General features: G+C 37.3%; 1 protein-coding gene and 1 long non-coding RNA gene across 17 annotated transcripts in view; one reads left to right on the top strand and one right to left on the bottom strand.

The window, feature by feature from the left end:
* Positions 1-26,540, bottom strand: part of FOXN3 (forkhead box N3) — a 547,426-nt gene that overhangs the window by 316,524 nt on the left and 204,362 nt on the right. For 4 of the 16 annotated variants that reach the window (XM_056810546.1, XM_056810556.1, XM_056810543.1 and 1 more), the window contains one exon: positions 25,051-25,102. The exons of 11 other annotated variants lie outside the window; for them this stretch is intronic. The gene's annotated coding sequence lies outside the window, so the exon portion shown is untranslated. Of the gene's footprint in view, positions 1-6,104; positions 6,243-25,050; positions 25,103-26,540 lie in introns of those variants that run through there. One more of the 16 variants, XM_003339484.4, reaches the window with a different exon arrangement.
* On the top strand, positions 6,599-15,253 carry LOC103103904 (uncharacterized). Its single transcript, XR_457263.3, has 3 exons — positions 6,599-6,712; positions 9,899-10,124; positions 14,799-15,253. It is a non-coding gene; the product is annotated as an uncharacterized LOC103103904 (long non-coding RNA).

The following is a 26,540-nucleotide window of genomic DNA, read 5'->3' as shown; positions in this document are numbered from 1 at the left end:
AGGGCTTGCTCCTCCATGTCAAGCATTTGGGGATGGCATGGAGAAGGGCCAGGACAGATCTAAATCTGGAATCCGAAAGAAAATTACTTGAAAAGAAACAAATATCAGAGTGTTTTTTCTTCCAATTGAGTGTTTTAAGTTTCTCTTATGATCAGCACAGTAGGTTATTTTCACTGTAATCAAAACAAAAGAGGAAAAGAGGAGGGCCATAATATCAAAGTCCAAAGGAAAGCTATACTGTAGGAGAAGGCAGGTGAGAATTCATTTTATCCCACTATATCTTGCCTAGCAGGTGAGAGCATTTTGAAAGATTTCCTCAAAAATGTGTTGTCTGAACTTGGACTAGCAAAATCATCTTAATGCTGGAGACACACAGGACTAGCCGAGGGTCACAAGAGAAATGCTTCACAAACACATGAAAGGCAAGGCATTAATGTAAAAACAAAATAATCAATATTTTTTTAAAAGGAAACAAAAAAAAGGAAAAATTAAATTACAAGCACCTACCAATCTTTTATTTCCTCAAGGGCAGGGACTCTGTCTTATACTTCTCTTGTTTCCACTCTTTGCTTAGACTAAAAAGTACTAGGCATAAAGTGGGTGATTGAGAAATATTTGTTGACTGACTGCTTGACCCAACAAAAATTATAACCCTCTTAGAAAATCTTCCTTCTCTAGACTTTTTATCTATGTAAATTTACATCCTTGCCATAGGAAAGAGACCACAACAAGTTTTTCCCTTCCCCAAGTCTTCAAGAGGTTTTATTGTCTTTTTCAGCGAGTACACCAAGTCCTGAGTCTTATGGGTCTCTGAAAGTGAGCCTGCCAAAGTGTTAACAATGCCAAAAAACAAACTTCTCTTGCTTTATTTTCTTTGTAAGGGAGTGAGAGAAACTAGTCAATCCTTATAAGCAAAACCTTCCCTCTGGAGCAAAGTAAAAGCTCTAACTTTGATGAACTTTCTGGAAAACAATGACAAATTGAGTTCATTTGGTCTGGATTATTCCCCGCTGGGCTGAACTGCACAGCAAATATCCACCTAAGAATCATTCCATCAGCAACCAGTGTTGAATTACCGCAGAACTGATAGGACCCAACGTGGAAAAATTAAAGGCGAACTAACTGCCAAGAGTCTTCCAGATTGATGAAAGTTCACCAGGACCTTTCTCTGGGCCTGAAATTCTCCCAAGTTAGAAATATTTCAGGGGAAAACCCCCAAGATTTCCCCCCTCCTTTTTAAGAGTACTGCAGCACAGGTGCAAAGCGTGTGTACCCACAAGAGTCAATGTGTGGTTGCAAATGACTGGTCACTTGAATACTGGGTAAGATTCAAGTTACTGAGGAAGGTGGAAGCTTCTGGGTTACAGTGCTGCCTCCCACACGTTCTAGCTGTGTTACTGTGTCACAAAGGAGCAGCGGCCAATTTCCCCCTGGGTGCCAAAGTTTCCTCATCTGTCAAAAACGAGGCTAATAATACTTTCATTATCTACCTCTTGGAGGGGAGCTGGGTGATCTTTACGCAGCACAGAAATGTTAACGAATATGATTCTAGAGGAGGTAGCTAATAAAACTGCAAATTCAGTTCATCATAAAGTTAGTAGACATTTGTGAAGTACTTGTGCCAGACACTGTGCTAAAACTCTAGGGGCACAAAGAAAGATTTAAACACACACACACACACACACACACAAACAGTTTTGGGGGCATCTAGGTGGCTCAGTAGATAGAGTCAGGTCTGGAGACAGGAAGTCCTGGGTTTGAATTTAGATTCAGCCACTTCCTCGTTGCATGACCCTAGGAAAGTCACTTTGCCTAGTCCTTATCACTCCTTTGCCTTGGAAACAATATTTGGTATTGATTCTAAGACAGAAGGTAAGAGTTATTAAAAACACAGTCACTCTTAAGGAGCACAAGGTCTAACAGAGGAGACAACATGTAAACAACAGTGTACAAAAAAAGCAATATACAGGATAAATGTCATAAGACTTCTTCCTGTGGGTATAGTTCAATAGCACCTCATTTCTGTACCCAAAGAAAGACGGATGTGCTTATTTTCAAAGAATTAGAGCTAAAACAAAACAAAACAAAAAAGCCTTCCTTTTTTATTTGGCAGTTTTATTCATAGTGGAGCATTGAATTATCTTTTCTTACTTGCCATAGACATTGTTAGACCAGCTGTCTGACAATATGGAATTCAGAAGGGGGTGCTGCCCTTGTCAATGGCAGGTGCTTTTGCACCCTGGAACATCCATGATACTAAGACCTCCCCTCACAGCCCCAGGACAAGAGGTCTGAGGCCAGGCTGGACCAACAGTGGGAAAAGCACTCCATCCACCATTAATGTCAACACTGTAGGTCCCCTGCCAGGACAAGAGGTCTGGGGCCAGGCTGGGTCAATACTGGGAGAAGCACTCCATCCACTATTAGTGTCAACACTGTAGGTCCCCTGCCAGGAGAGTCTGGTTCTTAGCCAATGGTGGGCATTCCACATGGCATTGGATTTACTGAGGGCAGTTTAAGGGAGTTTTCTATCATCATCTAAGGGCTTCCATGACCAGGTTCCCACACACACAACTGTTATCTTACTCCAACACATCAGTCCTGAATGCTGGGCTTGCCATTTATTCTCTTATGCTGGTCTCTGAATTCAAAATGTTGCAGGAATTCAACGTGATTACCTGTTTGTTTTTTTTTTCTTGCTAATCTGGGAGAGGAGGGTCCAGAGATTAAAATGGAGGGTTAAAAATAATTTCCAAATTCTTGGGCCAAGCAGGACTTTGATCTATAGCCTTTTTTAGATCTTGTTTTTAATTGTGATGATCTAAACTGACTAATTTGCTGCAAAAGGCTAATCCACGTCTTATCAAATTTCAGACTTTTTAACATAATTTCACCTAAACATACTGAGGGCTGAAATGTTCTTACCTGCCATAAAGACTTGGGCACTCTATCAGAATTGCTACCTAGTTTCTGTGTTTTCAAATGACTTCAACTCATGATATCAAGCATAATCCAAAGGAAATATACGTGTATATATATATATATATATATATATATACATGGAGGGAAAGACAGAGAGAAGAGGAAGAAGAGAGAGAAAATGGAAGAAAAAAGAGAAAGGAGAAAAGGAAAAGGGAGGGGAGAGAGAAAAAAGAGGAGAGAGACAGAGAAGGAAGAGAGAACAGGAAGAAGGAGAGGGAAAGAGAGAAGAGGGAGAAGAGGAAGGAGGAGAGAGACAGAGAGAAGAGGAAGGAGAGAGAGAAGAGGAAGGAGAGAGACAGAAAAGAGGGAAAAGAGGAAGGAGGAGAGACAGAGAGAAGAGGGAGAAGAGGAAGGGAGAGCAGGAAAGGGAGAGAGAGGGAGAGAGAGAGACAGAGAGAAGAGGAAGGAGAGACAGAGAAGAGGGAAAAGAGGAAGGAGGAGAGAAAGAGAGAAGAGGGAGAAGAGGAAGGGAGAGACAGAGAAGAGGAAGGAGAAAGACAGAGAGAAGAGGAAGAAGAAGAGAGAAGAGGAAGGAAGGAAGGGAGGGAGGGAGGGAGGGAGGGAGAGAGAGAGAGAGAGAGAGAGAGAGAGAGAGAATGTGTGTGTGTGTGTGTGTAGGGGAGAACGGGCTAGTACTCATCCCATCCCACTTCATCTTGCAAGAGCAAGAGCATTTTTGAAAAATTTCTGTCAAAAACATGTCATCTGAACTTGAAGCTGCAAAAGCATCTGAAGCCTGAGCCTTACTGGACCAGCCCAGGGTCACAAGAGGAAGGTTTCAATAGCCCACAAAAGGCTGGGCAGATCTGAAAGGAGGCAGGCTGCCCTGGGACAAGGCAGCCAACTGCCAAACTGTCATTTTGCTCAGTGGCTGAACAGAAGGCTGGTGTAATGACAACCACGAAACTCAGTTAAAGTCTGAAAAGGTGACTAATGAGCTCATTCATGCTGGCTATAAATTATTCACTACAACACTGATCCCACTCAAGACAAGCAACAAAGTAAACTTTAAACACAGACATCTCAGGCCTCCTAAGTAGAGCAAGTTCTGTCTGTAAAACTTTTCACAATAAGAGATACTTGTCTTTCTCTATTCCCATTGTCTACTCTGTACTTGTTTACTTTTTTTTAAACTGCCTTTAATCAGGTTTAAACAGACACAGCTGTTAGGCATTTATTTCTCTGTTGAGTCTCTCCCCCCCTCCCCCATTAGTTATTAGAAGCAATCATGAAGCTCTATATATAGCGGTAAATTATATTCTTTGCAAATTGAAGGATGACCTTAAAATGAATCCTAGGTCTTCAGAAAGAATATTCATGTGCATGTGGTGGGTGACTGGCATCAGGGACACAAAGGGGAAAAGGGGCGGGAGGGGGGGAAAGGGGGGGGAGAAGGATGTGAAACAGAGCAGATCATTCTCAGCCATTATGAAGCTTTAGATTGAGTTCCAAATTTCCCTTCAGCTCCAGCATTGACTGTTTGCTGCAAAGCACCCCTTTCCAACCTGCCTCCAAGGGGTCATGTTGCAGCTGAGACTGCCAGGAAAATGTACAATCTGTAAACCCAATCTAAGAAGGAATGCTTCATTTAGACTTGGGGGACACTGATAAACAGTATGGCAGGTTTGTTGAGAGGGGGGAAAAAATAGTCCGCCACATGGCTGGAGATAACTTTCAGTTTCCTGTTTGATATTAAATAGAGACTTTAAACTCTTCTGTTTCTATAAACCATAATGTTTGCTACTGATGTTGTTACTAAAAGCAGAGTAACTATTTGCATAAGCGGTCCATGTTTGTAAAATCCAAAGATAATTGTTAAATCTTGCTATCTATTTCCAGGCCAGAGAAAGTTAGGACACATGTAAAGGAAATCTCCCCACCAGCACATGGTCAGGTCACATGTGTTTTTAACATGCTCGGTCTATTCAGTGCTGAAGCTGTTGCTGGGTTTTTTGGCTTTGAGGTTTGTTTTTTTTTTTTTAAATGTGTTACATGCAACAAAGACACTAGCTCTGTGGCCTCAGCAAGTCTGTTAACTTATCTGGGCCTCCATTCCTCATCTAAAAAATTCAGGGGTTAGACAAGATGACCTCTGAGGAGTCTTTCGGGTCCAAATCTATAAAAATCATAGATCTGAAGCTAGAAAGGGCATTAGGAATCATCTAGACCATCTTTCTCATTTTACAAATGATAGAGCTGAGGCCTGGAGGACATAAGTGACTTGTGTGAGATGGCAGACATATTAAGTGGAAGCTCAATGATTCACATTCACAGCTTTTTACATTGTACCATATTGCTATACTACAACGGCCAATCTCAAAAAAAAAAAAAATCACAATTAAAATAATAGCAAAAGGATCACAGACGAAAGCAAAAGCAAGAAAATGAAAATAAAATTGGCTATTGTGGACACTTCTTGAGACCACTTCAAGTATGAGAGCATCATCTCAAAGTTACAACAGGTCATCTAGTGCACAGATGTCTAACGTGGAATAACCCATATGGAGTCAACCCAAACTGGATTAAAATATATTTGGAAATATATAAATAAATTAAAATATTACATTACAAAACTAAATCAGTGTGGTGAGTGGAGGGATCCTTACATAGGGCTTAGTGCCCCTGTTTCTTTTGAGTTTGATACCATCAATTTAATCTAATTCCCTTTTTTTTTTCTGATAAAAAAACAAAAACTAGCACCCCAGAAGTGAAATGATTTGCTCTCAGGATACACAGATCTCAAGTTGCAGAGCTGGGATCTAAAGGTAGGTCTTCTGATGCCAAATCTAGCCCCTTCTATACTATACCATGCAAACTGACTGGCTGAATGGTCTCCAAAACCTTATATAACATGCATGAAATAACACTGAACGAGGAAGGCAAGCCAAGATTGAGACTTTCACTTTAAATCAGATGCAGAGCCAAACTTTTTCTCTGTGTAAAGACCCCCCACCTTCCCAACACACACACACACACACACACACACACACACACTGTTTTCAAGTTTGTAGTGAAGTGGGGGCTTCTCCAGTCATTTCAGTCATCTGAAATGCAAAGTGATTAAAAAAAAATCAGGAAAGAAGCCTCTTGCAATATTTATAGTAAAGTACTTTGCCACCTACCGACAGCAATCTGGTTTGCCTTCATGTACTTAGGCTATTTTTTCCTTCCAAGTTCCTGAATCTAGTAGGAAGTCACTTTTTTCTTTTCCATCGTCTGTGTAGTATTTTCAGGGCCCCTTTGGCCAGTTGGCAAGTAACATTTTTTTTTAAGGCCCAAAGAAATGGAAAAATTTGAAACTACCTCCCATGCAAGTCTCAACTTCTCAGGATCTCTCTGCCCGACTAGATTCCTGTACTTCTAGCTCAGGGGTGTTGGCGAAATACTGCTTTGAAAAGACTGTCACATGTCCTGCCCCAATAACCTGTCTAACAAGTGAGTTCACCTCACAGTTCATTGGTGGGAAACCACAGAGCTTCCTGCTGGCCCAGCTCCACTCCCTGGCTCCTGATTTTCCCAAGGAGGACCCAAAGTGACGTCAGATCTGCCGCAGGGGAAATTGATGGCATCTGAACCATAAGAGGCAAAACAGAAAAGACTGAAGATTCAAAATCTAGAGGCTTATACGGTTAGAGATCTAGAATGTCGGAGTTTGAACCAGAAGAGGCATCAGAGATCATCTGACAGTCCGACTGCTCATATTACAGAGGAGGAATGTGAGTCTGAAGAGGTAAGTTATTAGACTTCAGATTTTCTTATGATATTCTGTCTAGACCTATCTCTTTATTTTAGAGGAAGAGGGGGGAAATGTTTATAGAGTGATTTAAGATATATAAAATGTTTTACATAACATTATTTCATTTAAACCTTCCTTGTCATCAAAAACTCCTCTGTGAGAAAAATAATACAGATATTAGCAATATCACTTTACAGAAGAAGAAACTGAGGTTCACAGAAATTAAATTAATTTGTCTGTGGTCACGGAGCAAACATTATTTAAACCCAGGGTTTCCTGAACCCAAGTCTAGCACTCTATTTGCTTAAGCAACATGGCTTCCTTCTATTACCTTCTACCTGGTAGGGTAGCCAGGAGGTAAGGTAGATAATGCCTCCTGTAAACTTGTTCTGGGTATCCCAAAGAGCTTTAGGGCAGTTTTAAGTGATTAAGGCTTATGGGAGATCACAAAAGTCTCAGTGCCATATTTTAGCCATTAAAGTTTAACATTTCCCCAAGACTTTTGGGACTCCCAGTGTAAACCTAAGTAGTTGTTGCTGACAATATTAATATACAAGCTACATCTCCCCAATTGGTTGTAAGTTCCTCAGGGAAGGGGCCGTGTACTTTTCATCTTTCCAGGCTTAGATACAGTAGGGCCCTTCATGGATGCTTTTGGCATGCAATTAATGCCTGGCCAAATTCTCATCCCAGTGCTCCTCCGAATAACCAAGATTACAGAAAGTGACCTGTTGCTCCCGAAATTACTAAATGTGTCTAGTTTGCACCTCAGCAGCCTATCTTCACAAAAGTCAGAAGAGTTGCTTTCCTATTCACCAGATTAACTCCTTATGCAAATGTGGGAATCCATAGCCATTAGTTAAATCCATAAACATTCAAAGTGCAAACATACACACACATAAGTGGCAGTGAAGCAATTATCTTAGTAGCACACCAGGGGGACGCTCCAGTCTGAGTCAAATGGCACAGTGTTTTTAAGGGCCTGTGTGATGGTAGAGAAAAATTCCAGGGTTGATGTATATTCATTTCACCTCTAAAACGTATCCCAGTCCTCACTGCTGGGACCTGGTGTGCTGGAACTCCCCAGAATTCATCTTCTAGTTGGAACAAAATGCTATAGAGTCACAAAGATATTCCATCATGATTCTTCTCCCCTCCACCTCTGCCTCTTTAAAAGTCTGCCCATCTCTTTCAAGACCCAACTTAAAAGTCCTTGGACCAAACTGTTTTCCCTCTTTGGATCTCATTTTCCCTCTTTGGGCCTCCATTTCCCCCTCTGTAAAATACTGTTGAACTAGAAACAAATTAATTATGGGGTCCCTTTCAGTTCAGCTGTACCGTATCTCGTGTTTTAACACCCTTCCTGGTTCTGATGGTTTATATTTTATGTCCTAATTCCCCTGCCAGGTCTAACTTTCTATGTTCTGAGGTCCCATTAAATCTAAGATTTGAAGTTTTACCTTATTACATTCTATGTGTTAAGGTCTCTTCTAACTGCAACATTCTAGGATTCTGTAGGCAAATCCAAAGGCTTTTATAAAAAGCCTTATAAAAAGTCAATAAACAAGCACATTTTAAGTTCTTATGTGGTACCCTGGCAAAAGTAATAGTAATGACAAAAACATAACACAGTAGGACCTTATTTTATGAAAATTTGACTCATGAAAATTCAAGAAACATGACTGGCAATCAAAAAATAAAATAAAAGCAATAAAATTTATAAAATAAACATTTTAATTATGCACCAAATCCTTGGCATTTTCCTAACTGGCCTAAAATCTCACAGCAGTTTGCCCAATCATGCTCATTCTCACTTTGAAAAATGTTTGTTAGTGTGAGTCATATAGTTTTGCACCAAACATTAAATCCTGCATCAGGCTTCATGAAAAATTTTCACTTATAACAGATCATGGCCACATCAGAGCAATGCTTCCTTTGTTTCATTAACACTATTTAGTTGGGTTGTTTTTTTTTAAAACCCTGACATTCTGTCTTAGATTCAATACTATTAGTTAGAAAAGTGAAGAACAGCAAAGGTTAGGCAATTGGGGTTAAAGGACTTGTTCAGGATCACACAGCTAATAAGTGTCTGAGGTCAAATTTGAACCCAGGATTTCTTAATGCCAGGCTCACTGCTCTATCCACTGAGCAACCCAGTTGTCCCCTATTTAGTTATTAAAATGGACCCAAAGTACAAGAGTAGTGATGCTGATTGCTTTGATAAGCCTAAAAAAATTTAAAATGGCTCAGTGTTCTCATAAGAAATATTTATTAAGATTCCTCTATTATAAAAATGAATAATATGGAAATGGGTATTAAGTGATAATACATGTATAACTCAGTGGAACTGCTTGTCAGCTCCAGGAGAGGGGAGGGAAACAACATGAATCATGTAACCATATTTTAAAAGAAATATTAAAAATTTTAATTTATTTAAATTTTCATTTAATATTTAAATATTTAAAAAGAAATAAATAAAAGAAGCATTTATTAAATAATGTTCTCTATTATGCATGACTTTCAACTTATGCAAAGGGTCTTGGAATTCATTGGTCACATGAGGTACTGTGGCAATACTAAGAAGGGTGAGTATAAATATATATATATATATATATATATATATATATATATATATATCTTTTCTGGAACAGTGGAGAAGGAGAGTGGAAATACAAATAGGTTGAAGAAAAGTTCAGATAAGTTCTGGGTTAACAGATCTATGACGGGTTATCAAGGGAGAAAGGACCATACTCCAATGGGGGTAAACCACCACTAGATGTGGGGCTGGAGGGGCTAAGTTTAAATCCTGGCTTTGCTTCTTGTTACTGTGACCTTGGGTAACTTATTTAATTGCTCCGGATTTCAATTTCCTCATTGGTAACAGGATGGAGTTGGATTTGATGATCTATAAGGATCTGCCCGGCTTTAAAGCAATTGAAACCTATGCTATGTATTCTAGGAAGGCTTCCATTTGCTCTCCCCACCAATACCCCTCACCAGATGAAAATGATCTTTTTTTTCCTCTTCCTGAAACCTCAAATATGTTTATACACTAATACTTGATTTTATATTTTAAATATGTGTATATGTGTCATACATTCCTCCTCCCATTTAGATGAGGTTTTAAATTCCATATGGCAAATGGACCACATCATTTAATATTTTGATGTCCTTTTGTAGATCTGGGATAGATGGTACAGAACGATGAGTTGGTGGAAAAGAAGAAAAGCGGCCTGAATTGCCTTCAGGAAATTGCAAAGCTCCTCTAATGACCCCAAGCTTCCTAGAAAAGCAAAGGCCTATCTTTTTTAATACTGACATTTTACAGCAGCAAAACATGCAATCCCACTGCCTCCAAAGGACTGAAAAGAGGATTATTATACAGGGACCTATGGATAGATACAAGGTGGGTATAATCAGGATGCAACATATAAACTAAATATCATCTTGTCTGATTTGTTAGAAAAAGGTCATTAACCAGAACACCACTGATACTTATCCAATGTCAGAAGTAATAATAATAATATAATAGTTAATATTTATTTATATAGCATTTCCAAGTTTGCAAAGCTCTTTACAAATATTCTCATTTTTTTTCTTCACAGAAATTCTAGAAATTTGTTTGATTTCTTTTAGTTTATCCCCTTTTTACTGATAAAGAAACTGAGGCAAAGGTTAAGCAACTTGCCCAGGGTCACCCTGAGGCCAGATTGTAATACAGTTCTGTCCAGACTCCAGGTTCAGTGCTCTAGTCACCTCACCACCTAGCCACCTCAGGGCTCCAGCACATTGGGTGAGCTCCTGACCACAAAGTTGGGGGAGAACCTGGATAGGAGCTGCCCATTGAGAGATGGAGGAGATGGAAGGTGGGAATGAGCAAGCAAGGTCAGGTTACAATCTGCATCAGATCAAAGATCCATAGACTTGACATCCCTCAAGGAACTTATATTCTACTTGAGGTGAAAACATATACATTAATTGTAGATAAAACTAGAACAAAGTCAACGGCAGAGGAAAGGATAACTAGTTACTGGGAGGATCAGGAAGGGCTCTAATAGAAGACATTGTATCTTGAAGCCAGTTTTGATGGAACTAAGGTGGGAAAGCCTGCTAGATCAGTGTAATAGTTCAGGACTGATTCCTGTATTGGGCTCCCTCTCAATATTTAACTACTGAAATATGTCCCTTTCTCAAAACCCAACTCAGTTCCCACATTCTCCAAAAAAACCTTCCCTTATTCCTCCCTCCTCAATTCCTACTGGCAAAGCTCTTACTCCTCCAACATAGCATTATTCCCAGACCCAAGTTTCCTCTCTAACTAGAATATCAGTTGTTTATCATTTGGATCTGTGTCAGTGAAGTAGCAGTATATAAAACAAAACCAAAAAACTCACGACCCTTTCTATGTATTACCAACAAAACCTAGCAGGGAGAGAAAGAAAAAGAAATTACCTACAAAATAATTAGAAAATATAAAAACTATTTGGGAGCCCATCTACCAACACAAGAACAAGAATTATTCAAACACAAATAAAAAACACTCTTTACTTCTAGGAATAAAAACAAATAATTGGAAAGAGACCAACGGTCCACGGTTGTGTCCGATTAATATTATAAAATGTCAACAGTACCTAAATTAACCTATATATTCAGTGCCATACCAAACATCCTATGTATTACTTTATAGAACTAAAAAATAAAATAAAATTCATCTGAAGAAACAAAAAGGTCAAAAATCTCAGGGAACATAAAGAAAAAAATTGGGAAGGAAAAGGGCCTAAATGTACCAGATCTCAAACTATACTACAAAGCAGTAATCATCCAAACTATTTCGCTACTGGTTAAAAAATATATAATAATTGGTCAGTAGAACAAATTAGGTACTGAAGTTCCAGAAACAATCACACATAGTAGCATGGTATTCAGTGAACACAAAGACTCCAACTACTGGAGTAATAGCTTACTATTTGACAAAAACTTCAGAGAAAATTGGAAATTAGTCTATCAGAAATTAGGTCTATACTAATAACTACTCACACCATACAATACACCATACTAGAATTAAAAGGCCATTTCATAAATGAACTAGAGGAATAGAAATGGAGATGCCTTACAGTACAATGAATGAGAAAAGAGCTCTTGACCAATCAAGATAGACTGCAAGAGATAATACAGACAAGAAAGGAAAAAAACCTGACAACTTTGATTACATAAAATTGAAAAGCTTTTACATACAAAATTCTTACAGGTAGATTAGAAGGGTAACATTTGGAGAAAAATATTTGCAGCAAATGTCTTTGTTTAAAGACTGATGCAAGATATATAAGGAACTTTTTTACAAATATATAATACCAGCAGCTGGTCAAAGGATATGAACTAAGGGAAGAAATCCAGGCTATCAATAACTGTGGGCTCTAAATCGCTAATGGCTCCAGAGAAAGAACCATTGGAGTTGGATGGATGCGCATCAAAGCATAATTCACATCAGTGTATTTATGGTTTAATTTTGTTGTTTTGGTTATGTATGAGGGAGTGTGGAAGTGTTTTGTATGATAATAAAAGTAAAAGTAAAATGAATTAATCATTAATGGCACTATTGTTGGCACCCTAATTCACACTGAATTCCTGCAGAGGAAGTGGGTAAAACAGAAAATTTAGGTATGTGGTTTATTTGTTAAGAAACCCTCAGCCATCCATGAGGACCTTATTCTACTGTCATTTTGGAATAAATCTTTGGTCTGTGTGAAGGCCAAGTTCTATCCAGTCAAATTAAGCCAATGACAATAGCATCAAGGCAGAATTTCCCCTTGTACTAGGGGTCCTAAGAAAAACAAGTCTAATTAGCAGTGGAATAAGGTCCCTATGGGTGAAAAATGAAGATGGACTTCAGGGGAAAGCAAAGAAACAGGTATTTATTAAGCTCCCACTCTGTCTGAGACTGGGCTAAAGCACTTTATAAATAATATCTCCTTTGATACCAAAAACTACATCATAATTACTATGTTATAGCTGAGGAAACTGAGGCAGATAGATTAAATAACTTTTTCAGCATCACACAGTTAGCTAAGGATCTGAGACCTAATCTGAACTCAGATCCTCCTCAATCAAGATCTAGTATTCACTTTGCTGCATCTCTCATTCATTCAAGCTTTAGGCTTGAAAAGGACCCATCCCTGAAAGAAAGGACAATCACAGAGATTTTCTAGGGCTTTGCTTCAAGAACTTCATTACAGATTTTTTTCTACCTTACCAAAATCACTCCCTTTCACTCATTCCACCTTCACATAAAAGCTAACTATTATATCAAACTCCCTCTGTAAACTGCTTGAGAGCAGGAACTATTTAGTTGTTTGTTTGGTTTTTTTTTTATTTCCAGGGGCCAGAACAGAGTTTGGAACACAGTGGGCCCTTAATAAATAAATGAGGGTGGAATAAATGACTTACGAGGAAGGTCAGCATTGGTTCAAGATTTAAACAGGAAGGACTAACTACTGTTCAAGTCTAACACCTACCAGAGACAGCTCCCTAGTTCCACTGACCAACTCACCTCCAGAATTCCTGCAAAATCAAGTTTACCCAGGGACTGACATAGAAGGGCTCCTAGCACAGCCCTGGCACTGCCCCATGGTCAGTTCTTCAGCATGCATCCAGGATGCTCCCAGGCTTCTCTTCCTATACTGCCCCCTCCTTCCTTCTTACACAGGATGTAAACCAAGCAAAACTTTACATATAGAATAGTTTCCCAAATTCCCAACAAAGATTTTACTCTGATTCTCTCTCTCTCTTAGGCTTAGTCTCCCTTTACTAAGGGACAACCGCACCTCCTATTGCTTTTTAAAAAAAAAATCTTTACAATCTATCTTATTGATTCTAAGACAAAAGAGCAGAAAGGGCTAGGCAATGGGGGTTAAGTGACTTGCCCAGGATCATACAGTTGGAAGTGTCTCAGGCTAAATTAGAACCCAGGACCTCTAGGATCTCCATCCACTGAGCCACCTAGCTGCCCCCTAAATGAGATAATTATGAAGCACCTCAGGCATGGAGCGGGAAAAACCGGGGTTCAAATATGATCTCAGACACGTTCTAGCTCTGTTGCCCTGGGCAAGTCACTTTGCTCTGACTGCCTAGACCTTGTCATTTTTCTTTCTTAGAATTGACAGAAGGTAAGGTTTTTTAAAAAAAGAAGAACTTAGCATGGTACCTGGCACAGAGCAGGTGCTTTTAAAATGTTTTCCTTCTTTCTTTCTATAATTATTGCTTATATCACCCAATTTACTATAAATTCAAATGATCTTATTTTGTTCTCCAAATGATACAAGCATTAGTCTTTTCTCATTAAAAATTTCTTTTCAAGAGAAGAGATTTCTTCTTCCTGGGACACCTGATAAAATGCTGAGTAAATGGTGAATGTTCAGCAATACCTGTGATGATACACCATTTTAACATTTATAATATACTTTTCTAAATAATAACAATAATTAATTTTATATAACATTTACTATGTATGTGCCAGGTACTGTGCAAAGCACTTTACAGATAGCATCTCCATTGGTCCTCACAACATCTCTGGGAGGTAATATCTCCATTTTACAGATGAAGAAACTCATAAAATAGAGGTTAAGTGATCAAACAGCCAGTAACTTACTGAGGCCAAATTTGAGCTCTGATCTTTCTAACTCCAGGTCTTATATTCAATATAATTTGCTACCTGGTTGCTACCAACTATCAGGAATAATAAACTGCCTGATTTCCATTTGAGCTACAAAGACCTCCAGGAACTGATACAAAGTGAAATGAGCAGAACCAGGAGAACATGGTACACAGAAAGTGAAACGTTGTGGTCCGATCATATGTAATTGTCTTTGCGACGGATAGCAATGTAATGATCCAGGACAAGTTCATCATCTGGGTTAATACTGCTATAATCAGTGTTTATAGAATAGAAACCATTATCATAGATACAGTGAAACCAATAATATTCTGTTCAGAAATCTAGTTGAAACTTGGTTCAATGTAGAAAATGAAAATTTTTTAGAAAACATTCAAATAAATTTCTTTGGTTCTGGGTTTTGTTTTGCAGGGTTAATGGAAGATATATGTAATGAGATTTCAGGGCATGCACAAACTTTGTCGTGCAAAAAAAATACATCATTATTTTCATTCACCTGCAACTACATTTTAGCACTTTCTTCAATTATTTAAAAATATTCTGAATATTGTGTCCCAAGAAATAATGAAGGGAATGATTTCGGAAAAATCTGAGAACTTTATAAACCAATACGGACAGAGATGAGAACCAAGAGAACAATTCTACAATAACAATATTGTAAAGACAAACAACTTTGGAAAACTTGAGAGTTCTGATCAATGCAATGACCAGCCATAATTTACAAAGGTCAAGAATGAAACATGTTACTCCCCTCTTAATGGGGAGGCAATGGGTTTAGGAATCTGGTTGGAGAAAGAAATTTGTTTTGCTTGACTATGTCTATTTCATTAAAAAAAATTTATTTGAGTGTTCTTTCACGGTTACATGATTCATGTTCTTCCCCTCCCCCCCCCCAGCTGACAAGCAACTCCACTGGGTTATACATGTCTTATCACTCAATACCTATTTCCATGTAATAATCTTTTAAAAACCCAAACCCCACATCCAATACCCATATAAACAAGTGAAAAAATCAAATGTTTTCCTTCTGCATTTCTACTCCCACAGTTCTTTCTCTAGATGTGGATAATGTTCTTTCTCATAAGTCCCTCAGGATTGTCCTGGATCATTACATTGCTATCAGAAGCAAAATCAATTACATATGATCAGCCAACAACGTTTCACTTTCTGCTTACAATGTTCTCCTGGTTCTGTTCATTTCACTTAAATCAGTTCCTGGAGGTCTTTCCAGTTCAAATGGAAATCAAGCAGTTTATTATTCCTTATTTATGCCTATATTTTTAACAAAGATTTTGTTTCCTTTCCTTTTTCCAATGGGGAGGAAATAAATTTTTGTTCATTGAAAAAAAAAAAGAGTTAAATTTAAAAACCATTACTCTTAGGAGTCTGGATTTTACTCAACCCAAAAAAGATATCCAGCACACATACAAAATGGTCCAGACCCTCAGGCCCTAAAGTATCACCTTAAATTATTTAAAAAAAAAAAAAGCGAAACAAATTTTTAAATTAAGTAGTGTAGGTAGATTTCATTACCTCCAGCTCCAGATAAAGAAGTTAAATATTAGATGGAAGAGAGAAAAAAAAACAAAAGAAAGTTAAATGCAAAGTTATTTTATTCTGCTTCAGTAAAAAGAGTTAAAAGGGTTACTTTGGTAAAAGATAAGCAAGAAAATGCAAGCTAAAGATACATAGATACACACATATTTATACATCTATGTATATTTTATACGTACACATAATGCTTACACTATCCCAAAAGTTTTAGTGCAGTTAAAAGCTATTTAAAGCTTAAGCTACAAAAGCTTAAAACCCTGTGTAATTAACGATCATCATTGTCATTCTTTTCTTTTCCTCTCTTGTCTCATATACAAAGAAAAAAAAGTTTCTGAGCAGATAAGTTGCACAGGAAAATAAACCTGTGATTTTCGAGGCTCAATCATAGAAAGAACTCTTACTAGAAAAAGTGAATACAACCAGCTGTTGAGGGAGCACAGCCCAGAAGTTAAGCTTATCTGATCCACACACATGCACTGAGAAAATTTCTGGCTTTTACAGATGGCCCATACAAGCTATTTTTACTTTAACTAAAAGGTGAGGACAAATTATAACAATGGTTGTTCTAATCAAATAATCCATCAACAAGATTCATAAAGTTCCTACCATGTGTGCTCTAGACAAAAATGGAACAATTTCTGATCTTGAGAAGCTTTCATTCTAGCTGAGAAATTTAAAGTTCACCTATTTAGATCTATATAAAAACCAAAGTTCATCTCTCACTTTTTCTTAAAACCCTTAACCTTCTGATCTTAGAATGGATACTAAGTATTGAAGAGCAGTAAGGGCTAGGCAATTGGGGTTAAATGACTTGCCCAGGGTCACACAGCTAGGAAATGTCTGAATCCACATTTGCACCCTAGACCTCCCATCTCAAGCCCTGACTCTCAATTCACTGAGCCATCCAGTTGACCCTCCCCAATTCATTTCATTTCATTTCTCTTTCTTTCTTTCTCTTTCTTTTTCTTTCTTTCTTTCTTTCTTTCTATGAACTTAAAAATTTATTTCCAGTTTTCCCCAGTTTTCTTTGGAAAAAGCAGAAGGGAGGAAGGGGCACTCTCATCCAATTCATTTCTTTTTGGGGGGGGGTGCTACAAAGCTTTATTAAAGAAGCCAAAGGCAAAGACTGTGTCCTTGAAGAGCTTATAGATTTACAGAATTTACCCAGAAGACTCAGGTATTTACCACTAATTTGCTTACATGAGTCCTCTGATTGAAAATTCAGTTTTTTAAGAGTATTCAGCAATACCGATTAGTAGAAGAAAACAGTCTGAGGATATAACATTGGTTTAAGTTTGCAAATATATACAACAAGCGTGTTTTCATCCAATTCATTTCTTGAGAGTAGTAATAAATTAATAAAAGGAATAATAGAAAAGATACCCAAATATGTTTCCTTTTATTTCTTTTACAAGTTTATTTCATTAAAAAATATTCCTTTAATAACTAATGTTTTGGTTTAGAGGTTTTTTTTTTAACAAGTAGTATTTTTATATAAATAATGAGAGCACAGAGATCATTATTTCTACTCTTTTGTATTCCCTATGGTATGGAGCACTGAGCCTGGTATGTGACAAATACTTAGTAAATGTTCATTGAAAAATTCACACTAAGAGGCAGCACAGTTTATTAGATGGGATGCTAGGCTGGGAAACTGGAAGACCTAGCTTCAAAACCACCACCTTTGACAAGTTTGGGGCCAAGCCCTTCAAGCTCTATATGCCCTAGGACCTATCTGGTAGAGGGAATTCCCACAAAAAAAGGTGGGACTTTCTACCCCACCACTCCAGGATTTCCCCACACCCAGGGAACCACAGAGTCCTTGTAATTCCAGTCATTCCTGTTGGAGAACTGTGCAACTTTAGCCTTCCAAGGTACTAGGAAGATGTAATATTTTGAAGAGACATCATGGTAGGGAGTAGAAAAAGGCTGGCACTCAAGAATCAAAAGACCTTGGTTCAAAATTCTATTGCTTAACAGTTCTTATTAACAATGTTAATTAACCTTACCATTCTGTGCCTCAGATTCCTCATATGTATAATAAAGAAAATAATACTTGCATTACCTAAAAAATATATTATAAAGTTCTAAAGACATAGGGGGGGAAAGTCATTTTCTAAACCACAAAAAAAATATATCAGCAATTGCTGTGAGTACTTTAGTCCTTTACCTTCTAAAACTTATTCTTAATCAATGACATTTCTTTAGCACCCTGTAGTGCTTGGCACTCTCCTACATAGCTTAGATCCTATCCAAGTTAAACAGACATTTTATAGTCTATACTTCCTATGTAACTAATATTAAAAATAATATAGTTCCCCCAAAACCAGTTAAAATACCTAAGCTGTAAAGAGAACAATAGAGTAAATTTACAGGATTCATTTTTAAGCATTTACCTCCCAAGCCCCTCATTGGACATTACTAGTTCATATTCCCATAGAGGTAATAGTTTCTTCATTCTCTTACATTGTGGCTATGTAAAAAACAAAAAAACAAAGAAAATTTTCCTCTATAACAAATATTTATATTTTCCATAATTTTCTGAGGATCTCTGAAAGATAATTCTGAGTATGGGAAAATTGGCAAGCAAGTTAACGTGGCTGCCAGGTGGTACAACAGGTAGAGAGAGGGCCTACAGTCAGGAAGATTCGAGTACAAATGAAGTGGTTGTATTAGCCTGGATAAATCATTTAACCACTCTTTGCCTGTTTCTTCAACTCTAAAATGGGAATAAAAGAATTTGCCTCAAAGAACTCAACCCTATAGGTGTACTGAAGTCATTGTAAATGAGGATCAAAGGATATATATATATATAAAGCAGTTAGCATTGTGCCAAATACGTAATACCTACACTCTAGGTGCTCTATTCATTCTTATTCCCTTCACCCAAGTCATTTAAGTGCTAAATGCCCCCTGATAATTCTTGTCAATTTGCTGGGGTGAATGGAGTTCCTTATACCTGCATTAATGAAATCACAGATCTGGAAAAAAAAAATTAAATGTGTGCGTGTGTGTGTGTGTGTGTGTGTGTGTGTGTGTGTGTGTGTGTGTGTGTGTGTGTGGTTTTTATTTTTTAAAGGACTAGGACATGGTTTAAAAGTACAGAACTTTGGATCATATTTTCTTTAAAAGATGAGAAAGGAACACAGAAGTAAATAACATTTTTATTTACTTTTCATCATTATTGGTTTTATTATTGGTTTAATAATGTTAATGAGAGACTACAATTTGTATAAAGTACTTTGTAAACTTCAAAAAGCTCTATAAATGCAACTTGCTTCTATTATTATTGATGATATTGTTAATATAGGGTACCCATACATTTTTCTTAAGCTATTTTCCAATTTATGGTTTAACATATGGTTTCATTCTTTGTTTTGTTGGTTTTATGTAAGTTTAGAATCAAAATTTTATTAAACATCTCAATAGTTTTGGCTTCTTTTCTATGTAAAGGAATACATTTTCTTCAAGTAAATGATAAACACTTTATAATGGCTCAGTCAACTATGTGCTGGAAGTTGTCCTGGTAAAAACATATTCATTCCTATGTAAGAATCATGTAGGATATGCAAAAATGCATTGGCAATTAGCTTTTTAAGGCATTTTATTTTTAAACCTACGTTTTCCTCTCAAAGGAAGGATACTGCACCACTACTGGTATCACTTCCAAACAAAAAGTTACCTCAAGTTTAAAGGAGCAACATATCATCAGAGATCTCCTTCTCAAATAATAGATCATTTAAAATGAGAACAGGGATATCTATAGGGAATTAATATAATATGTAATTGCCCTGTTAGAATTTTCTTGAGGTTTATCATTCAGATGTATGAAATAGAAAACTAGAAAGTATATTTTTAAAAATTTCATTTGGATTTTTGGTTTTAATAACAAATTTCCACATAAGTTTTCCAAAGTTATATAATTAATATTGTCTTCCTCCTGGAGCTAGGGATTCTATTAATATAGCCTCAATTTCTTCTTTTGTAAAATGAGAAGAGCAGTGGACTAGATGACCTCTGAGGTCTATTCCAATGCTAGAGCTAAAATCCTATGAGCCTCATAAATATTCTGTATATGATGATAATATTCTGAAACAAGATGATATGGTAACAACTCATCATCATTAATGATAACTCACATTTCTACAACACTTTAATTTATAATTTACTGTGACCTTTATAACAATCAAATAAAAGTCTAACTATCCTCATTTTACAAATAGGGAAACCAAAGTTCTCACAGAGGCTAAGTGATTAAGCTCAAAGTTTCACAATTTAAAAAGGGATGGAAACAGGATTCAAACTCAGGTCTCTAGACTCCAAGTCCAGCATTCTATTACTCTAAATTGGTGGGGCCATTAAGTGGCACAGTGGATAGAATACCAGTCTTGGAATCCAGAAGACGTGAGTTCAAAACTGGCATCATCTGTAAAAATAAATTGAAGAAAATGGGAAACCACTCCAGGATCTTTGCCAAGAAAACTCCAGATTGGGTCAGGAAGAGTCAGACACAGCTGCCACAACTGAACAACAACTACCACTCAATTAGAGAATATTCCTGAAGGTTAGCAAGTCTGAAGGACTTCCACTGGAACTACCTGCATGGAATTGAGCAATCAATCAGACCTTTCCCAACCAAGAGCAAAAGTTTTGCAAATTAGTGGCTGAGAACTGGGATATAGTCTGTGGCCAAAGAACAGAATAAAGTGGAAATCTTGATTCAATCAACTGAGCTTCCCAATCATGGCTATAATTGACCTGCAACATTCAAGACTTTCAAATTAAAATTTCATCACATCTAAACATGATTTTCTATACCTTTTCACCCACCCACTCTTACTGACTTAGGGCCTTCAGAAACAGAATGGAAAAGACACAGAAAGACCTGGAGGTTGATGAGGGAGATCTCGCCACCAGAAGTCCTGTCTTTGGTTTTGAAGTCTTTAGGTCACAGTTTAAACAAGCACTGACCTAACTCGTTATGAGTCATATTCTCATAGATTTGGAGCTGAGAATGACCTTAGAAGTTATACAGCTCTTAAACTGGGGTCAGTGAACTTGCTTTGTTTTTTAAAAAATATTTTGAGAACTTAGTTTTCCTTTGCAATCTATGTATTTATACGTTTAAAAATATTGTTCTAAGAAAAGATCAATAGGCTTTGCCAGACTGCCCAAGGGGTCCATGACATTAAAAAAAAAAAGGCTTAAAAACCCTGATCTATACCAGTGGCTTTTCACAGATGAAGAAATTGAGGTCTAGAGAAGATGAATAACTTGCTCAAGGTTATATATTAAGTGATCATGTCTGGATTTGAACCCAGTCTGTCTGATTCCAAATCCTTTTATCCTTTATATTAACGTTTTCTTGGGAAATAAGAATTCATGCATGAGTTTTAGTCCTATTAATGAAGGTTATATGGTCTATGATAATGAAAGTATTTTTAACTCTGCCTCTATGTTTCCATTTTTTTTAACCCCTTACCTTCTGTCTTGGAGTCAATACTGTGTATTGACTCCAAGACAGAAGAGTGGTAAGGGCTAGGCAATGGGGATCAAGTGACTTGCCCAGGGTCATACAGCTGGGAAGTGTCTGAGGTCAGATTTGAACCTAGGACCTCCCATCTCTAGGCATGACTCTCAATTCACTGAGCTACCCAGCTGCCCTCTATGTTTCCATTTTTTTAATCTCAACCCTGTTTAATCCAACCATTATTTAGAAATCTACTTGTATACCAGGTCAAAAGGAAAAAATTTTAAATCTTGTCCTCAAAGAACTGTGAGGATACAACATAGAAGCATAATAGTAAACATGGTAATTTGGGGAGAAAAAGGGTTAAACTAGCAACTAAAGGGAATAGTGAGGGTTTTGAATAAAATGGAACACGTGAAAAATGGGATTAGAAATCCCTTCCCACCTCAGTGATAGGAAAAAGTTAGATGGTGGTGATGTGATAAAATTAGTTCAAGCCCAAGTCAACATTCTTTGAACTGATATTGGTAAATGGTATTCTCCTTATTCATCAATTCTCATTACAAGTTGGTCAGTTCTTCCTTCTTCCCTTCTCCCCCAGAAATCCCTCCCCTCCTCCTTTTACTTTCTGGTCTCCTTGAATTTCTGGGCTTTCTAGCCTTCAACTTCAAACATTTGTTTCTAGAATTCCTGCTGCTTCTCAGCTCTCTTCTCTGGTGCCAGATGAAATGGTTTCTGAAATATGTTACCATACAGACTTTCTAAAGCTGTCTATTTTTCACCCCATCATCAATCTTCTGGAACCAAGACTCCCTTCGATCTGAATTCTAATGCTGTATATTGTTGTCCTGTTTCTGCTTTCTTTAGCAGGTATCAGATTCTGAAAATTTTCCTGTGTTTCTCTGAATTCCTCATGTTCACAACTAATAATATTCCATGACACTCATATATCATAATTTTTCAGCTATTCTGCCAATAAATAGGTGCTCATTTTATTTCTAATTTTTTGCTGCTACAAAAAAAGCCTTGAATATTCTGGCACATAAAGAATATTTTTTTGGTCGTTGACTTCTTTTGGACTGCTGGGCCAAAATTTACAAATTGTTTAGTAACTTCTCTTGTATAATGCCAAATGGCTTACCAGAATAGTCAGAATGATTCGCAGCTCCACCAACTGTGTATCTGCATACCAAACTTCTCAAAGGCCTTCCAACGTTGACTATTTTTGTCTTTAAATGATTTTTGCCAATTTAATGGATGTGAAGTAAAACCTTAGGCTGCGTGTTTGGAAAGAAACATCTACTCCCCATAAGCTAAGTAAGTGGTATGCCAAAGAAATGTGCATATTTGCAAACCCATTAGATTCTTCTGGATATCGCCCAGAATGCCCAGCCCTTCTGGAGAAATAGCATCCCCATAGAGATCTGTACGCAGCATGCTGGCATCATCTATGCCTTATTCACCTTTTCTATAAATATCTGCAATTAAAGCCGAATGGCCAGATCAGCAGAACCAAAACAGTGTACGTCACAGCTGGAAAGAAAGAAAGAAAGAAGACAACAATGCAGAGAAAAAAAGAATTTCAGACACTCCTAGAAGGAAAGGCACACAGGTGGGGGGAAGAAGCATTTTTTTCTTTGCCTGTTATTGTTTGTAATTAATTTGCTTCTACTTTGTTAAACTCTGGGAATTTATATAGATTTTTAAAGTTTTTATAGTTAAAATTTTTTTCAGTGAAAGAAAATTCTCCTGTTCTCTACCCCCTCAATATTGAGAAAGCAAAATGAAACTCCTATTAATAACATTTATAATCAAGCAAAACAAATTCCTGAAATCAACTATATCAAAATTTTAAAACATGTCTCAATTTTTACTCTGGGTCCATTATCTTTAGGTCAGTACATAAGTTAAGGAGTATGGGTGAAAGTCCTCTGGAATCATAGGTGGTCATTGTTTTGATCAGAGTCCCTAAGTTTTCCTATGTTGTTTATCTTTCAGATTTCACTCTCTATTTATTTCTCTGGTTATTCATTTTTGTTAATGGTTATTAAATTTATAATCAACAAATTATTTTGAATTAGGAGAGAAGGAAAAGAGAAGAATTAAATCAAAATTATTAATTTAAGAATTTACATAAAATATAATTAAGAAAAAATTTAAAAATCAATTAAATAAAACTCTACTTGCTATGATTATTATTTTGACCTTTTTCTTCCCACATAAAATGAGTGAAATAAATTCCAAATAGGAGCAGCTAGGTTACACAGCAGATAGTAAGTCAGGCTTGTAGTCAGAAGGACTTGGGGTTTAAATGTAACCTCAGACATTCTCTACCTAGGCAAGTCACTTAATCCCAACTGCCTACTCCTTACTACTCTTCTGCCTTGGAACCAGGACTTATATCAATTCTAAGACAAAAGGTAAGAGTTGTTTTTTAAAAAAAAAGTATGGGGAGAAGATAAACATACATATTCGAGCATGGCCAGTTTTTTTTTCCAAGGCATGAATGTCATAAGACTATTTTCTGCTAAATTTCTTTGTGGTTGTTCTTGTTGTTTTTAACTCATATAAATCATCAGTGATTCCCATTCACTAACAAGTGCAAACCAGGAAAGAACTAAAAAATGATTTACTAAGGAATAAGGCAGCTAGGTGACTCAGTGAATAAAGAGCCAGGCACAAATACAGACAGTGACATTTCCTAGCTAGGTGACCCTGGACAAGTCACTTGAACCCCAATTGTCTATCCCTCATTATTCTTCTGCCTTAAATTCAATACTTAATCTCAATTCTAAGACAGAAGGTCAGAATTAAAAAATGATAACGAAATAAAGTACAAATGAATTTGTGTGTTACAAGCTTGCAAATTAACTCCATCACCACCACCATCTTTCTTTTCTTCCTAGAAGGCTTTAGGAAGCCATTTGGTCAAATAGCTTCTGACCTTGTTTCATACCACAGTGCTCACAGGGGTATGATTGGCCCATCCTCCTTGTGTGGCTGGCCTTCATTGTAAAGTTAGAAGGCTCTCCAAAGCCAGAAACTCTCTGATCTGTGCCTTCTCTTTTTCCTTGGTCTCTCTGAGGAAGTATTCTGATGGAACTGAACAGCTGCTATATACAAAGACATTCCTGGTACTGACACCCATATTTAATCAGCTTTATTCTTTTGCTCCCTCCTGACCTTTCTACACGCCACCACTTTTTCTCTTCGTTTCCCCTTACGCCCTCCACCATCTGCCCTTGCCCAGGAAAACTGGCTTAAGAGAGAAATTTTTGGCTTCTTTGAATAAAGAGATTTTAAAAAAGAGAATGGGAAGAAATAGATTTGGGATAGAATGGAGAAATTTCTCCCTTCTCCAAACAAAAGTTAGGTTGAGAAAACTGGGTTCAAATCCTACATTTCCTATAGAAAAATTCACCTTATATGCCTTCCTTTTACTTTCTTTAAAATGGGATTCTTTCCCCATCTTCCTAGAATAGAACTATAACTAGTAATTTTGGTGTTTGAGTCAAATGGAAATTGAAGGAATATTAGATATGAACTCAAAAAGGTTTGGTTCAAATCTTGCTTCTTCAATTTAGTACCTGTGCAACAATGACCAAGTCTCATAACCATTCTGGGACACTGTTTGCTCACCTTTAAAATGAAAAGGTTGGAGGAGATGATCTCTAAGGATTCTTCTATGAACCTTTTGGGCAAAAAAAAATGAAGAAAGAAGGAAATCACACTAGATCTTTTTAATATCCCCAAAATTTCATATTTAATTTCTCTTCAACTTAATAGGCATATCACACCGAAATCAGAATTTTGTTGAGAAAATACTAATCAAACCTCACTGTCTACCATCAAGAAATTTCACTGTGTAACCTGTCACCAAGTATTTCTACAGCAGTTGAAAGCTGAAGTGAATATAAGTTTTCAAAAAAAAAAAAAACCACATTCTAGGTTTTACCATGATTTGAACAAAACAGAATTCAGTTAAGTCTGAAATGCCAAGCAGCAAAGATGACATTTGGAATCTGGATAGCTGGGGGTAGGGGAAAGAGGAGGGCATCGTTTACTTTTTAACTTCATTTGAATTAAAATAAGAGTTTTCTTTTTTCTTTCTTTGTTTTTTTAAGCCCTTATATTCCATCTTGGAGTCAATACTGTGTATTGGCTCCAGGGCAGAAGAGTGGTAAGGACTAGGCAATGGGGGTTAAGTGACTTGCCCAAGGTCACACAGCTGGGGAGTGTCTGAGGCCAGATTTTAACCTAGGACCTCCCATCTCTAGGCCTGGCTCTCAATCCACTGAGCCACCCAGCTGCCCCCAAGAGTTTTCTTATCCACCAAATGAAACTCTCACAATCTGGCCAACCAAGAGTGGGGATATGTTCCTGGGCAAATGACCCACCATGTTCAGAACTATGTAGTTAACTCCTAATAGGTAGTAACAGTGGATAGAGGGATGAGCCTAGAGTTAGGAAGACCTGAATTCAAATTTGACCTCAGATATTTACTAGCCATGTGGCCCTAGGCAAGTCACTTCACCTTGTTTGCCTCAGTTTCCTCGTCTGTAAAAAGAGCTGGAGAAGGAAATGGCAAACCACTGCAGGACCTTTGCCAAGAAAACCCCAAATGGAGTCACAAAGAGTCAGATGCCACTGAAACAACAGAGCCACTGAACTACCACAACAGACTTGGGGCAAGTCACTTAATCTGTTTGCCTCAGTTTCTTCAATTGTAAAATAAGGATAATAGTAGCTTCTACCTCCCAAGACAGTTGAGAGGATCAAATGAAATGATATTTGCAAATTGCTAAGTAGAGTTGCTGGCACATATAATGTTTAAGAAGTGCTTATTTCCTTCCTTCCTTCCTCTTTCATAAATTCTATTCGAGAGCTCCAAAGTATGATTCAGGATGTCATTTCTAGGGAAAGATTCTAAAGATTAACCAAGAATGATGTTCAAAGATGAGGCAGTTAGAAAGTCTGGATTTTGTACAAAAGTTACCAAAGAGTGAGTTGGATCTAGGAGAAAAAGTACAATGACTTCCTTTTCCCTAGGCAAAATTTGAAAACTAGAGAGCTGATCCTGAGCCATGGTTCCCTCCAAGGTAATTCAGCAATCCACTACTTCTTATTTT

Source organism: Monodelphis domestica, chromosome 1, assembly GCF_027887165.1.
Source record: "Monodelphis domestica isolate mMonDom1 chromosome 1, mMonDom1.pri, whole genome shotgun sequence".
Lineage (NCBI taxonomy): Eukaryota > Metazoa > Chordata > Mammalia > Didelphimorphia > Didelphidae > Monodelphis > Monodelphis domestica.
The sequence above is the reverse complement of the archived record's forward strand: the minus strand, read 5'-3'. Positions and strand labels throughout refer to the sequence as shown.